Genomic DNA, 17,178 nt, shown 5'->3' on the forward strand with positions numbered 1-17,178 from the left:
TTGCAAAATCTCGGCTCTCTTACAGGTTGCTGTCTTATGACAAACGGAGCGGAACTTTTTTCCTCTTTTTTTGAGGCGAAACAAGCTCGCGAATTTCAGAGGCGGCACTCATCTACCCCATGGTGTAAAGAATCCCCTCGCTCAAAATTCCGCATTCATTCGAAGCCCCCCCCCCCCGTGCGACGTCTTCTTACGTTGACGAATTCCTCCACCATGGTCCCATCTCTCGATCTGAAAAACACATTATGGAATCGAGATTATTCTTTAATTGAGATCATTCGAATGAAATTCGCTTGCGCGAGAACGGAAATGGGAAGGGCGAGGGCATGAATTATCGTGCGTTTCTTCCCGCGCGCTGCGCCGCGCGGAAGCGTTCGGTCTGCAAGTGGGCGAGAAGCTCGGGAAATGTGAATGTACGGCGGATGAAATCCGTGAAATTTCATCTGTCTCGTTCGGGATGGACGACAAAAAAGGAGGTATGGCCCGAGAAGCACGTCCGCAGAAGGGCGCGAAAGAACGAACGTGCTGATTACGAGCCGTTGAATTTCCCAAAGGAATTTAATTATAAAACCGGACCGTGTGGTACACCGCGACGACCGTCTCGATTAAGATGTCCGGGAGGATTGCGTTTCACGTGTGTACGTTCAGATAATTATTCGAACGCGATTAATATTTTCCTTTCCCTCCTAATCCTGTTAAGCTGTCGCGTAATCGATCGCGTCCACACTGAATAAAATTGTCGACGATAGCGAGAAAATAATCGTCCCGCGGAAAGATTGCCTTGTGTTGGATAACCCTCCTCGTGAAGGAATATTTATTTATAACAATTATCACCGTGCCATTTTGATTTGATATTCTACCTCCTGCACGCGCATATCGCGCAATATCCGTTTAATTTTCCTTTGTCTAACCGGTGGGATATCATTTGCTTAATTGCGCGGCAGAGCCGTGTTATTCTTTCCACTATTCGCGTTATATATGGTAAGCTCTTTGCATATTGTAACACGAGATATTACCGGGCAGGAAAAATAGAAACATTCAACATTCGCCTTCTTCTTGACGGGATAATAGCTAATGTATATGGTAACAATAATTGATATTATTCTAAAAGAATAATTTTCCCCCGGGGGCACGCGATATACATTCGCGCTATCCTCTTTATCAATTGGCCGAGCGCCGAGTGATTTGCGATAACGTATAAATATCGTGAAACAAACGATCTGCACGTTGTCAGAAATCGAGATTGTTTTCGCTTACTGCGCACAATACTCCGCGATAGTCTCAAATAAATGTTTATTCGCATTGTTTGCTCACGAAATGCTCTTTTCTGCACGATACTCAGTGGTTCGATCTAACAACGTGACCCCGTTTCCAGTATTATATGTTGTTAACATGCGCGCAAGAACCGATGTTGTTCCAGTGCGGCCGGAAAAATTGCGTGAAAATTTGATATGTAAGAACAACAATTTCCCCGCGAAGTAGAAAATAATAATCGGCGCCATAAATAGCTTCATTGTCGCAATCGTGGTACGGAACCGCGAGACTAACTGCGAAATTATGCGAATGGCGGGACCTTTTTGCCTATACACGCGTACATTTGAATAACGTCGCGCTATATAAATTGCAACCAAGCACCGCACCGCCCGTTGGTAACAATTACTTCTGCTTGTTATAGCGCAGAATGGAAATCAGAGTTTATGCGGAGCCTGCCTACAAATGGACAACACAGATTAAAGTAACACCCGCATATCAGAGGCATATCGTTATTCGCATTATCGCGCGTACACCGAATCGAAATTGAAATATGCAGATCGTACATTTTTAACATCGTACATCCGTTAATCTCCACTATTAATTTGTAGATTATTTAAATTCAACACGTGTTTCTCAAAAATTTGTTTTCCCATCTCTCGCGTTCGATAACTGTTGCATGCCTATATATTTTGATTTCTGATATTTCGTATATTCTGCGTATTCTCGATATTAATCGGGATTAATTGGCCGAATGCCAAACGTGTTCCTCCATCCGCCCGTTGTCGCATTGTTCGCACAAACCGCTCAATAACGCGGGTAATTTGCCGGAGAGAGTTCTTAAACTATGCGTGCACCATGCTGATTACTGCGGTATGTACCTTCGACTATCCTCCGATTGCACGCGCTATTCCGCGGTAGGACGAGTAGCGAGTGAAATGGAGCAATTAACGCTTGAATATTGTTCCTGAATCTGAAAATAGCTAACGATCGATATAAGGGGGAGGGGAAGGAGGGAGGGAGGGAGGGAGAGAGAGGGTGTCGGCGAGGCGGAGAGAGCGAGAAAGCACGTTGGGCGAAGGGCATCGTGACGTTTGTGGCATTCGTGACGATGTATGTGACTTCATGTTCTCGTAACACCCACAAACTAGCCGCGAGGAGATCCTATTCTCCCGACTTAGGCGCTTGGTGAATTACTAGCCCGGATTAAAACCGAATTGTTCCGTAGACTGTAAAATTGCATTTACGCAATTACTCCAATTTGCCGGACCATATATTCGCAAGAATGTAGCTAATAGTGAAGTTATTCTCATGTGCTACAATAGAAGTTCGTATTGTTGTGCGGTATCCTAAAAACAAACATCGCTTGTAATTATCCGGTTTTTTGAAACAAGTAGGTATGCTTTGCTGGCATATAACTGCTGCATCTCGAATACGAATTGATATACTTTTTAGTGTAGAGGTTTATCGAATATCAAAAATTCAGACGAAGAATTTAGATTGAACATTTAAATGACGTTGCGGCTTTCTAAACACGACCTTCGTCGATATCGTCTCTCTCATTCGCCGATGAAAATTTCACGCGAATACTCTCGAACGCGAATGTGTGTTCGTACGTGTTTGGCGAAAATGCCGTGTCGCGCGTTTGCGGTCACCGCGTAGTCGAAGAAGTGCAGAATTTATGCATAGCGCCGCGAGATAACGCGCGATAACGGACGAACGTGCGCGAAAGAATGCCGAGGCCAGCGTGAAAATGGAACGTGCGCGACTTCGACGCTGGCGTTAAGGCAGAGAAGGAAAATGGGGGATGCAGCCGCGGAAACGAGTGGAATTGCCTCTATAGAAGTGCAGCGTGCTACGAGGACGGTACACGCTGGTACGGTGCCGCGAAGTATATATATGCAAATTGTGAATCACTCTGGACCGCGCAACTGGTTACGCCGCCTACAGAAAGAGCCTTTTGCTCTTTTTGCGCCGGAAGAGCCAATATTCTGCAATTGGACGAACAAGCGTATCCGCCGTTCGTGTGGAATCGACTGTTCAGGAGATACGATCCCATGGATTTAAGATCCGAGAAGGAGGAAGAGCTTTTATCTTGATCGTAATTTTTTTCCTTTTACCGCGGGATACGTTATTATACAGCTTTTATCAGATACACTGCTCTGAAATACGTGACAATTTTAGATTGATGATCCTATAGTCGTTTGAAGTTTGGAACTTTCCTGGAGTGATTTTTTAATCGGAACATTTTTTATTTTGTATCTGGCATTAAGAAGTTACTTTGTGCAAAAGTAGAAACGGGTCAAATCATTTTTGGCGTAGTCAGAATTTTATAAGTGATCGAAGGGATGATTTATCGAGCATAAGGGTGCATCCGACGCGGAACATTTTTTGTTTTGTGTCTGGTACTTAGAAGTTACTCTGTGCGAAGCTAGAAATGGGACAAATCATTCTTAAAAAATCGCTCCAGGAAATGTTCCCAACTTCAATCAGTTGATGGTCCTAAGGATGAGAAGAAATGGAAAGTATAAGATAAGAAAAAGTTTTTTTTTTAAGAGTAGTATATTCTTATAAAATATAAATTTTTTTTACGTCAGCAATATTTTATTCTATTCTTTTCTCTATCTTAAAGAGCGAGGAGGGGAGATAATATTACGTTCTTCGGTCTCGCGCATCTGAGGTCAGCAGGAGTCGTTTGATATCGCGCTCGATATCGAGCGGCGGGAAAATAGAGGATCGTTTTTAAGACAATGATAATCAACAAGTTGACAGCTGAGTTTAGATCGGGCTTTGAAATTCGATAGACGTTTCGCGAGCGATTTCAGCTTCGTGAGCTTAGGTATATATTTTCTTGTGCTTCTCTATTTAATTGTGCTCGGTGCAATCCAATTCTGTGTCCCATTCTGTATTAAATATCTTTTGCAACAACCAGTGTTCTTATTTATGCGAATGCGCGCCGCGGACGTAACTATATATGTCTATATATATATGAGAAATATATATATATATATATATATATATATATATATATATTTCAATCGTTTCCGAAACTCTTGTTTGTTGATGTTTTTCGAACGAGAATCCTGATATTTTTGATAATCATATACATTCTGAAAGATTAGTTGAAAAGTCAAGAAAATATATGTATATAAAATCAAAAGAAAAATCCCGATTGGTTATTTAACTTCCAAGGATTTTTGATCGTTTTATTTCTTGCTATTCCCTGGCGGTCCCGTCGCCACTATACTTCGTAGTTTTGATATTTCCATTGTTTTCGAAGGACACGCTGGACAAGGCCGAAATTTATTCGACACGTACACAGCGCTTGCCAGAGAGTTATCGTCAGAAACGTCGCTGAAACGTAGCGCAGTCCTTTTGTAACGTGACACAAAACAAACCGCGAGCTGTCTCAAGTTTCCGCATTCAGTTCTATATACGCGCAATTTCTATCAAGCTTTCGCTAAATTTCTACTGTACGTAGTCACGCCTTCGTTTCGCCATTTTCCTTCGTGGAAAGGAGCAGTTGAGTGCGCGAATAAATTTAACGCTTCCTCGCGATTTATCGCGCAATAAGGCTGGTTCGCAAAAGGTCTAATGACTAAGCTACTTATATACTAGCTTGCACCGATGCTGCAAGCTTAGTAATCTGGTAATAGCGAGGATAAGAGGCCCCCACCGAGAAAGAACACTTGTTACGGGCGTAATACCGTCATTACCTAATTATAAGTTATAGAAAAAAGCTTTTTGTAGAACAGAAGGAAAGAAGTAATTTTTACCCTCCTCTCTCTCCTCCGCATAATCTCTCTGCAGAGGCGCGCGTTTTCGTATACCTTCGCTTAACTCGCGACGGGTGTAAATTTGCACGAGGATACGTATGTCGCCGTGGACAAGCTAACGGAATTCGGATTGACAAATTCGTTTTAGATCTCTTCGATAGATGCGAATCGCGGGAGAGACATGACGAAATCGAAATCCCGGTAAGACAATGCGGGAGAAAGTAATCAACCGTCCGAAAATACGGTAAATTTCTCGTTAATCGGACTGGCACCGGTGAGATAGTACGGCTATCCTCGCAACACGGCACCAACACTCCGATACCGGGGGTTATCCAGAAGTCAGCAGACCGTTTGTTAAACTTTACCTACGTGCACGATATCTCGCAGTTGTGCTCACGACCCGTATATTTACTTCGTCCCTCTCTCTCTCTCTCTCTCTCTCTCTCTCTTTCTCTTTCGTTTTCCACTTGCATCTGACTTTAGGTTGGCGTTCAGCTAGCACCCACTTTATTACAGAAACATTTATTGCACCTCTACAAGATAATAGTGGCAAATTTAAAAGAATTATAGACTGTATTTTGAGTAAATTTGTAGTACATTTACGAAAGATTTCACGAGTTTGTGCTAGTTGTATGTTCATATGTTGATTGAATGAAATTACATTTTTTATGGAGCAAATTTCTCTCTTGCAAATATAATTGTATAGATTGGATGAAATTGCGTAGATATCGATTTTATCATTGCATATATATATATTTAATTGAATCACCTTTGGAACTATGCTAACTCTTTGCATTCAGTTTATGATGGAATAAAAGATTGCCGGCGTAGAACAAATTTACATTCCCGTCTTTGAATACATATTGCTCTTTTGACCTCTTTTCCCATGCTTTTTTGCATTTGATTGTACTCATCTACGTCTTGAGTATCATTATCCTGGAATTGTCTGAAATTTTGAGATGGGATTTTCGATAAAAGTCGTATAACTCGAAGTAAGAAAGAGCAATAAAAATTCACGATCAGAGTAAAAACCTTAATGATCGCGAAAGTTTACGAAAGTTTCGTATTTCAATGTTCCGCATAACATGTTGTAACGATCGCGGTCGGATCCACGAATTGACGAAATTAAAATGGAAATTAAAATGCCTCACGCTTTTGTTGAACAGGAATCGAGCGAGGAGGCTCATAGTAAAACGTAAAGATTGATTGTTTGATTTTTGTAAGGCAACGGAAGGCAATATTCTGCAAGCTCAACTGGCATATTCTATTTGACGTCCATCCACTCTCGGGCATCAAAGACGCGTGTTGTAATAAAACGAGCATTGCACCGGATGCAAGACAGGCGTGCATTAACAATGGACGCACTCCGCTCGATGGGAAAGGAAGGCCGCGTCCATCCATCTGGATGCCGTAAAACGCGACGTCCGTCCGCCGTCACTTTTCTTTTCCTGGCGCTCCAGCTTGCGCACTTGGAAACGAAACTAATGGCATCCGACGGAAAATGGTCCCTTCTGGTATATTGCGCGTCAGAGAGCGGACCCTCTTCGCCGGGCGTGTGTGAGAAATCTTATATCTCCGACGACGTATGTACGTCGTCGCCGTTCGTTATGAATGCGACGGCGTCTCGCGCGCGTCTTGCGCGCGCGAACACTTCGAACTATCGGAGCCGCAAGCGGCCGGGCCGCGGCCTTCCCCGTCCGATCGATATGTCGTCACTTGCAACCGCGACAACTTGCCAGGCACTTGCAGACTCCCCGACCGCATTCTTCCTCGTGGAATTGAAATTCTCCGGGCGTCCTTAGAAATGTTGGCGAGCGCGAGCGCGGCGGGCCGACCCGCCTCGATACAGCGACGGTTCTAGTTTATGGCATCACATGAGCGTCTCGTCTTGTCTTTTACGTCGTCGTCTCACTAATTTTCGAGAATACGCGCGGAGGAAGAGAGAAACGTAAAAAGATTTGTCGTCTTGTCGTGACGAGGGTTTATTCCCGTCGGGCGTGCACTTAAAAAAAAATGCCGTTACTTCACGAGCGAGAGAAAAGTGCCGAGAGAGGCGTGCTCGAGAATTATGCATTAAGCGATAATAACGCGTCTCCTTATAATAATTTCCTTACGCTTACGGGAGGGAAAAAACCACACGGGATTTATACCGAAGCGCTTCACGAAAAGATGGAAGAAAAACGAGGAACAAAAAAGCTTATACTTAAAAACGGATAAATGGGACGTAAATTCTCCGAACTAATCTTAAAAAATCGGACACGTTCTTTGGTGAATTCGTTGGCAAACGAGTCGAAAGTTTGATACACTTCTTTCGTAATACCGATGATTCGGTGTTTCACTCCTATAATATTTGGTCAGATAATTGAGGATCTGACGCGATTTGATATTGCAACGAACGATATGATTTCATCCTCTGACATGCAGTCGAAAGAAACTGCGCGCGATATCTGGGTCGTGATTGCTTAGTTATTCCATTGTAACGTCCATCCTTATGTAAAACAGGATATACAAATTCTGCTGTCCTGCTGTGTTCGATACAACTCAGGTTTGCAATAAGCTTGTATTGTATTCCATTCACGTCTGTTCGTTGCATCTCTCTTGCTTTTGGCTCCTACCTCTACACGTGTCTTCTCCCCTTGGTCCCTTCACAGAGCTAGCAATGCATTTTCAGATAACAATTCGAGACGAAAACAACGATAACGGCGAGCACTCGTCTCTGAATCTGATTTTTCCGCTTTATTGTTCATGCACGCGTTTCTTCCATCGACGGGAAAGATATTCCCTTGAAGTTTCACTGGTTACTTGAAGCTCCTTAAAGCGGAATAAACGTTTTCGGCTGAAAATTGTGTTTGCCAAAATTCACTATTAACGTCACGCATCATCCTTTTGAATTCACCGACCTGTTAATATGTGCACAATGTAATGTATTTTTTTTATTCTTGGTGGCGAATATATTCGATTTTTTTTATCCTTGGCGACGGTATTTTTAATTAATTTTTCTACGGTCTTTTATAGGATTGAATATTTAATAAAATTATGACTGTAGCGAGTGTGATGCGTTGATAGTTTCGAAATATATTAAGTAAAAAGTTTGCAATTCACGGACGAATTTTATAACAAGAATAGAACTGAGATAAACCAAATTGAAGAGTTTGCGTTACTATAGGAAAAAAAGCTCAATACTCAAAGAATTAAGAATCAAAGCGCGTGCAGTACACTACATGAATTTCCTAAGGGCTTTCAGAGAAAGCATTTTAAATTTTCTGCTCGTTAATGTGCTTCACTTCTCTTGAATTATTAGAGTTAAGTCGATTTCGTTCAAGATCTCTCTCACTCTCCAGGACTTCGACGACGAAACGGTAGCAATAGAGATTGTATTTGGGTACTATTTCAGCCGTGATTACACGCCTTTGATGTCCTCGATGCGCGGGAGAACGCGCGTAATTTCGTAGTTTAACATATAAATTGGAATTAGTTCATCAGTTATTGATATCCATCCGGATGCGAGACCGACTGATTGACAATCGGTCTCTCTATGCTCCGACCGAATAAATTTAATATGTACTATCTGTGCCTCGATAAGACACGAATTTCCATTGTCCCGCGATATTCAATCACAATGCATTTAAATGAATCGCTTAATGCGCGACATCGATCGTGCGATCTTTCTACACGGTACTCCGATTGTTCTTGGTTTTAGCTGCGACGTACCTGCAGCAAAATCATGCCGCTGCGCACGTGCACTCGACGACGCCTGAGAGACAACGCTTGCCGCCTGAATATCGGCGACGTCACGTCGGAAGAAATTTGAGCGACCGCCTCTCGTAAAGGTTAATAATTTACTCCGCTCCTGTATAAACATCTGGTGCAGAATTCTCAAGAAGTTCCCGAGAAAAATTTCATCAACTCGCTAAAGATGTTACACGAGTTGGGAACGAGGATTCGAGGGGCATTACGCTCGTCTCTGCAAGATTCACTTTCACGAATCCCATGTAACCCCGAGAGAGATACTTGCCCCCTCATTTCCTTCGGTGATTTGTTAATTATTAACGTGGACTTCCGTATATCGAGGTAGGATGCCGCGCACGCGAAATCAGTCCGTTCGCGTGTGTATATCTACACGTATGTTAATGCGAAGCGGGATGCGGCGCGCTGTTAATACGATTAGCCCCGCGGTAATGGAGTACGCGGGTGCCGCCGGGTTGTTGGCGAAGTGGCGCCTGATCGTGTTATCAAGACACTGTCAATACTTCCCGGAACGGTCCAAGTGCCGCAGAAAGCCGCCGTGCCGGTACAAAGAGAAGACGTCTCTCTCACTCTTCCTTGCTCTCGGTGTGGGCTTGCGCGTCTGGTCGTCCACGACTTGTTGTCGTTCACGTCCCGTACAGATGGTCCCGGGCTGTTACAAGCCGGATATAACGTACCGCGATAATTTACAGGGGCGAATACGATCGTTATTGAGCGTGGACGACTTTCGGGTCGTCGTTGCGGTGACGACGACGACGACGACGACGATAACGACGACGTGGACGATGACGATGTGAAGTCGTTATGGATGATCGCTTTATCGATGGTCTGTCAATACGGGATTCTTAATTTCTCAATAGTGCCAGCGACGTGACAACGATAAAGACCGACGACATTCGGGCGCTAATGAGTTTGAAAGCACGAAGGGCTTAACTCTCTCCTGGCAAAGTCCGTCGGACTGACAAAAGGAACAGCCTTATCCTTAGACAGATCCTTCGGGAATCGCGTTGAATTTTGAATGAACAATCTAGCAATTACCTGGCAATTTTCAACGAGTAATTAAGTGCTCTTTGGAGCAGAAATGGAGAACGGAGCAAAAAGTAAATCGAAATAACGATATTAATCAGCATCTACGTGGAAACGAAACCAGAAACGGAGTCGAAATTAAATTTCTTGCGCAGGTGTTTATGTGATTCAATTAAAAATAACAATTGTCGATATATATTTAAATCTAATTTTGGAGCAAAACATTTTTCTAAGCTAGAATTGCAGTATTTATGGCAATATTTATTAATGTAAGTTAAAAATGTTTTAATAGAATCCAACGCTCGCAACTACTAAAATTTAGGAAAAATAATAGAGAAGTATGACTTGACGTGACTTTTATGATAAAAACGAGAAAAGAAAATAAAAGGAGAGCTAAAGCTAATATTAATTTGCACTCTTGCTTACACATCTTCGGTGCAATTAACTCGCCAAATACGTTGATTAACAGATTCATTTGAAAATAATTCAAGTTTGTCTCCTCGACCTCGTTACACGTAACATTATCTTGCAACTAATGCGTATAATTCTCGAGCTAACGGCGAACATAATAACAGCCATAATTGTTGCTAATGAATTTTACATCATCGCGCCAAAGCCGATGAACGTTACGCTGCGTTTGCACTACGTCTTTCTGAATAGTTCTGCAGCAGATGGGGCGCACTCGCAGCCATTGCAGATATACGACGGGCTCTCGCAGCACGAAATAATCCCGTCTTCCTTTTTTTTTCGCGTATCTCCTGGAATTACGTCCTAGTATCCTTCTGTTACCGGCTTCATAATCCCGATGCTATAAACGGTCGTAAGATGGTTTATGACCGTTGACCATCCAGGTGGCAAGATCGATCGAGTTACCCGACCCACCCGGCCGATGATTAACGACGGATTCGTTCCGCTTGCGCATCTCGTTTGCGCGAAAATCCACGCGTCATTGACTTATCTCAGAGAATCCGAATCCGTTATTCCGCTGAATTACGCGAAAAGGTGAAAGTAGAAAAAAAAACATGAGCGAGGAAACGATGATCATGCACCGTAGATAGCAGATCTCCAGATTCTCGGAATGGAGCATCCGTATGCTTCCAGGTCTTTTGGGAAATTTGGATTTGTGGAAGGCTGTATTGTTTCATATACGACGAGAGCTTTTCTTCCAACCGACGGATCCGCAGTAATGGAGACGGTGCTTTATATAAGCATAATTTCTGCCTCGTAATAATATCGCGCGGAAGCGGATAGGGGATATTGTTCGGTTGGATTTAGGGAGAGATATGGAGCTTGCAGGCCAACCAGATTCAAAATAGTGTTTGATGATGCATATGGATATATGCGGTTAAATTCTGAAACGATAAACGAGATGACGTTTTATTAAATCCTTATAACAACGACAGAATTATAAAATTATTATTTATAACATTTTAACGCCGCGATTATTTTTATTCGAAAGATCGCATTTCGCTTTTCGTTTTTCGTGCTATATAGTTTACGTTAGAAATGAGGTAAGACATTCGCAGAAACGCGCGATACGTTTTACTGATCTCGTGTTGCTATCGAGACGCAGCGGGGATAAGATCATAATTTAGACACGCTGCCGTTGACTTTCTTCTTCGCGCGAGGGACGGCGTAAAAAATCGTTTATTTGCGGCGATGCATATTCATGGCGCGCCTACGCACGCGTCCCCGCAGACGGAAATGACATTTAAATGAAGTTACTATATTCGCTATCGTGCCGTGTAACTTATGAGTAAATAAACGCGAATGGGATCTGTGCGAAACAATAAACTCGGCATCCGCCGCGAGTGACGGCGGCAGCCCACGAGAGAAACGGCTACCTCCGAAAGGGCCGCGATCTTGCTGCGCGAGCCCGATGGCGCAAGTTTCAATCGTACAGTGTGTGTATGTGTGTGTGTGTGTGTGTGTGTGTGTGTGTGTGTGTGTGTGTGCTTCTCGTGTAAAAACCACCCCCGGAGTCGAGCCATGGTGATTCTCCATCCTCTGCCAGTGCTTAAATTCGCTTTAGAAACCCTCCTTCCCCCTCCGGATTGGAGCGCATAGTTAGGCAGCTATTGTTGATACCGCGGCTTCCGTTGTTTCGTTCCGCGGCTCGTATCAGAAGTTGCGCACTCCTCCTCCCCTCGATTCTTTGACGAGTTTTCCATCGATTTTACCACGGTTGAAATTTCGCGCGCGGTACCAGGCGAAAACCCGAGCCCACCGCGTTTTAATATCGGACCGACCGCGACGACGCGGTGCCGGCGTCGCGCCGCGCGGAGGTAGACAAAGTTTTATGAAGTAGAAATTCGATAGGCTCGGCTCTGGGATCTTTCCTTTTTATACGGGCCGTGAAATAGGATAGCTTTTCACCGGCGCGGCGTCGATATATTCGGAAAGTGATAGCGGGTTGCACGGTCTTGATAGCATCCGGCTGAACGAAAATGTAGTTCTGTATTTCTTCTTATACGTCGATGGAAGTATCGCCCGGCTCGGCGAGTGCCGGAAGGAACAATCTAATATCGATCCCGGCTCCATTAACTGGCTTCGCATGCCGCGTGCCGTTTTGCGCGATGTAGGACGACTCGCATTTACCAAAATTTCACCGTTAAATTTCAAAACAAACCGATTGTATAAGGATCACGAGTGACTGAGTGAGAGAATGCGGGAGTAGCCTGAGTGAAATAGACACTTTCGTAATTTCGTTTCACGACTTCCCGCAGGGGGAGGGGGAGAGGGGTTAAAACTAGTCCATTCTCAGGCGACATACAGTCGGTGGCGATATTTCACTTGTGATACGTATGGCGCACGAAGTAAGGCGAGAACTGAAAAACGCGCCGAAGGGGATGAAAAAAATTCCTCAAGTGCTTTGTGAGGGGAGAATCTTAAATACCCTATTACTATAATAATAAATACTTTTACGGCAGATAAGGCGGTAATCTCCTCGGGAATATCCAGGCGAGATTCGTTCCATCAAACTTCGGCGGGAAGTTTCCGAACAGAAATCTATTTCAAGGTTATAGCTTTCGATAGCAATATGTACTTGAAATTTACGGTCCACGCCTGTAATATTGCGTCACTTGTAAGTTATAATGATGCGATAAAATTCGCATGTTTGAATCTCTCGCTTTAAAATTACGTCGCTCTGCTCCTTAGATTATGATTTATTTCACGATTGTTGGGTTTTACGTCATTTTGCCTGAATATCATCATAATTGATTTAGTATAAAGTAGTTGATTATATATTTAGTCATACGCGTGCAAATCTGGGTCGACGAAGACGAAGATAGATAATTACAAAGTTTGCTGTAATAACACAATCAAGCAACTCACGTGCAACATTGAAAATATTTCATTATCAGTACATCTATTTCCTCTTACGCGTAGACGTACGTTGCATAACAAGGAATAGGCGCTCTAAATAAAAAGTTGGCAATGATTAATGCGCGGAAGTACCGCTAATGAACAACGTTATCGCTTTTTTAATCCGTTGAAATTAAGATGGATAGCCTTCAACCTCAGATACGAATCACCCGACACCGCGTAATTATTAGAATGCGGTATGCTTGCATACCAGATCGATGCAACACGTTTGATGAATATGTTACAATCAGTTGCTAACCCCAAATGTTATCCGTGTCAACAGTATTACGCATAGTCTTCTCCGCCTCGTGTCAGACCGTGATAAGTGAGGATAATAAAGAGATATGCCATGAAAATTGCACAGCCACACAGTCTCCGGCGACGGATCGGTTGTTTACGTCACGAACGAGCCTGACCGTAAATGATCATTCAAATTTCCATCGTGAAAGTAAAGTCCCACGGATCTCTCGTTCGCGCGGAAAGGGGTATGGTAGAGTACATGGTAAGGACTCGGGAGAATCATAAAATGGGAATGTAAGAACCACCAGCGGGTTTATGAGTTGACTACCTTGCACGTTTTTGCCGAGTCGACAGCGTCAGAAATTCATGACCGGTGAACAACTTACCTTACAACAAAATGCAAGTCATATCGTGATATTTATGATGATTTAAAGTTTGAAAATGCTCTAAAATGTTACGGTCGTTGTTATGGCCGTTGATCGATTTAATAATTTAAAGGAAAAAAAGGAGATACCTAAAACTGTTCAAATTGATTATTATTTAAGGAAAAGTTTATTTTCTATTTTACAATAAACTTTAGTAATCATAATTTTATGAGATATAGTTATGATATAATTATAATAAAATGTAACATTTAAAAACGTGTCTGAAATTGCATCAGTTGTAGAGATGAATACAACAAGATTACAAACATATTTATTTGAAAGGATTTCCTTGCTCTTGCTTTTTAATGTAATACTCTGGAGCGTGACCGCCGGGATTTTAGTACGAAAATTAATGGACAAAAAGTTTGATTTGATGGACCAAAAACCGTCTCGTCTCGAGAACAAAACGGTGCCCGTGGATGGAAAGCGACAAAAAGGAAGAACCAGTCTAGTCTGGTTGAAGGAGTTAAGGCGATCGATCTTTAACTTCTACCCAGAGGCCCGACACGGAGAAAAATGTACACGTTACTTCTTTATGCCCGACCCGCTCGTGCACTCACGATTTTGCATTCGTTGTAAAACATATTTATCTTCTCGATCACGCGGTTAAGATTAAGCATTTGCGAGAGATGCTCTCAACAGTATTTGCAATTGTGGCTGATCATACAAAGGATAATTTCCCGTGAGGTCTTGTCATTATTTTTTACGAGTTAAGATAACGAAGAGTATTGCGAAAACCATTTAAGAAAACCTTTAAGACTTCTGAAATTGGGGAGGAAATCGAGGCAAAGTTAACGATCGCACTGAAATCGCAGGGAACGTGGAGCGAATGAGAAACCGCAACTGTTCAGCTGCGTAACTTGGAAGATCCTCGGACGATTTTCTCTCGCTTTAAAAAATTTCGTAATTGCGACGACTACGAAATAGCGCCGTTGTTACAGCGTTACAAAATTCAGAAAATGCGAAACTGATATAGTGAGTCAAAGCCGACCTCGCAAGTTGGTCGTGGAACGTGTTCCCATTACTGGCACCCGGGTGGTTACCTTATCGGGGGAAAGCGAATTTCATTTGTTATATACCGTCGTACCGTCAACACGAAACGTTGTCGCATTACGCTAAATCTCCGATTTCAGAGGATTAGGGGAAGGGCTTATTGCCAATCATTAATATCCCTGACAAGCGCGACGTCAGGGATAATAAATTGGAGAATGTGCGTGTATCAAACACACATTAACATTAAAAATTCTTAATTTCTAATTAGGTGAGCGAGAGAAAGAGAGAAAGAGAGACACGCTTTACTGCTTAGTCACCAAAGCCAACAGACGTCGAATGTGTGTGTGTGTGTGTGTGTCCACAAAACGGATCGCGCGCGCTCGCCGTACGTTGATCTCGAGCTTTGATGTAATACGCGTAAATGTATTTCAGGCACACGTCCTACGTGTCGATATAAAAATATCGGTTTACAGGTGACGTCGTGCGGAGAGAGTATTAACGATTTAATATTATTAAAGCACCGTGGAGCTAATCCATCAGTCCGATCAAAGCACGATCTGCGTCACTTAGAAAATGGCTCTAGCATCGTTCGACCGATCAGACGTACTATAAGCGTATTTAATTCACCCTACCGAACAAGCCGAACATTACACTTTTTTTTCTTTTTACTCACATTTTCACGTAAGCATCAGGACGGCCATTGTCGCCGATAAATTGATCGCGAAGCTATAAAAATAAGACCGTCGAATAAAAATTCGTTTGCATGGCCCTTTTGTTTAAAATAAAGTTCGATAGAGATAGGCACGCCCGTGATCGTTTAACCTTTCACGGAATACGTTTAAACTTTGACCATAACACTTTCGGAACTTGCGGCATCGCTCGCGTCAGCGTTCATGCTTGTCTCTAAATCGATCCAGCTTTCACGCCTTCATCTTCAAACGCGTGGCACGCCTCCTTCTTCTTGAATGACTTTTAAAGATTAAAGAGGGCGACAATGTGTTAATGACAATGCATGCAGGTGCAATTTCCGGTTTTCACGTTCAGTTCTCGTATCTAGATGTCGCGATTGTTTCAACTAGATTGGAGAAATATTTTGCGTGTGTGAAGTTAGCACCCCGACAATAAAATTCCATTAGTTCTGATTAGAGTTCCCGCTTCGTTTTGAAGAGACGAAGAGTTCTCTAGTTATAACAAGTTATCTAGTTTATAACAAGAACTCTGCTTAATGATAATTTTTAATTCATGAATTTTGATAAGAAGTTAGCACTCCATTTTTTAAATTTAAAATATTATTATTAAGTATAATTCTTGTTATAAACTAGAGAACTCTTTGTCTCTTCAAAACGAAGCGGGAACTCTAATCGGAACTATGGAATTTTTATGTTAAAGTGCTGTATGAAGTTAGTACAGCAACATTAAAATAGTTTTGATTATTTCCCGCTTCATTTTAAAGAAATGAAGAGTTCCCTATAGTTTGCAACAAGGATTCTGCTTAATAATAATTTTTAATTTAAATTTAAAAAATGGGGTGCTAACTTCTTGTCAAAATTCGTAATTGAATAGTTTTGAGCGGCTCAATAGCTTCATCTTGTGAATATCTAGAGTTTCTGATACATAAAAAAAAAATTTCGTTTCATAAAAGAACAATTAAAAATTTTTGAAAAATAAATGCAATAGAGGTGTACAAGTTACGTGTAGCAATGCAGAATTATTATATCACGATCACTCCGATACCGCATATAATTAAATGTCTGCATTGCGCCGTATGTATACTGGACGTTTTAATTACAAATACTCGATCTCTCGGCGCAACCTTTCAATGTAACATCGCGATTTCATGCTGTTATCGCGACAGATAAATAACACTGGACGCGTAGATCTGCATGATCCACGTTATATTTACATAAGCTCACTTTAAAACGAATTTTATTATTATTGTTTATCGAAACAGTTCGACATACTTTTTGTCGATTAAGTCAACACATTGTATCCCAAATTAGATTTATAATTTCGATTGCAGATACGATTCTCTGGGTGACATTAATTAAACTCACACGACAGTGGCTCATCGTGAATGTCGTTTCACATCTATTATCGAGAATATGAATATTCTGATGGAAGTACACAATCTTTAATTGCACGATATATGCTCCCTCTAAGTACGTACACTTATTGAATCTGCAGAAGCAGCGCGGCAATTATCGGAGAATCGATTTTATCGAAATTATACGCTGATATCACCGGACAGGACTAACGGTAACTGTCTACATGACAATTAAGCCGGCTTCCCGTCCCCTACTTTATTCATACCATTAAGCTTGACTAAGTCATCGACACATCAAGTCGTATATATA

At 42.2% G+C, this 17,178-nt stretch overlaps 2 protein-coding genes across 6 annotated transcripts in view; one reads left to right on the forward strand and one right to left on the reverse strand.

Moving 5' to 3' along the window:
* LOC105457700 (peptide deformylase, mitochondrial-like) overlaps window positions 1-17,178 on the forward strand; it is a 127,241-nt gene that overhangs the window by 41,946 nt on the left and 68,117 nt on the right. The window lies entirely within an intron of this gene.
* Window positions 1-17,178, reverse strand: part of LOC105457699 (tachykinin-like peptides receptor 99D) — a 75,792-nt gene that overhangs the window by 36,316 nt on the left and 22,298 nt on the right. For 2 of the 3 annotated variants that reach the window (XM_011702525.1, XM_011702527.1), the window contains exon 2: window positions 195-231. The exons of the other annotated variant lie outside the window; for it this stretch is intronic. The gene's annotated coding sequence lies outside the window, so the exon portion shown is untranslated. The remainder of the gene's footprint in view (window positions 1-194; window positions 232-17,178) is intronic. 3 annotated transcript variants of the gene reach the window in all.

This window comes from Wasmannia auropunctata, unplaced genomic scaffold (assembly GCF_000956235.1).
Source record: "Wasmannia auropunctata unplaced genomic scaffold, wasmannia.A_1.0 LD335163.1, whole genome shotgun sequence".
NCBI classification, from domain to species: Eukaryota; Metazoa; Arthropoda; class Insecta; order Hymenoptera; family Formicidae; genus Wasmannia; species Wasmannia auropunctata.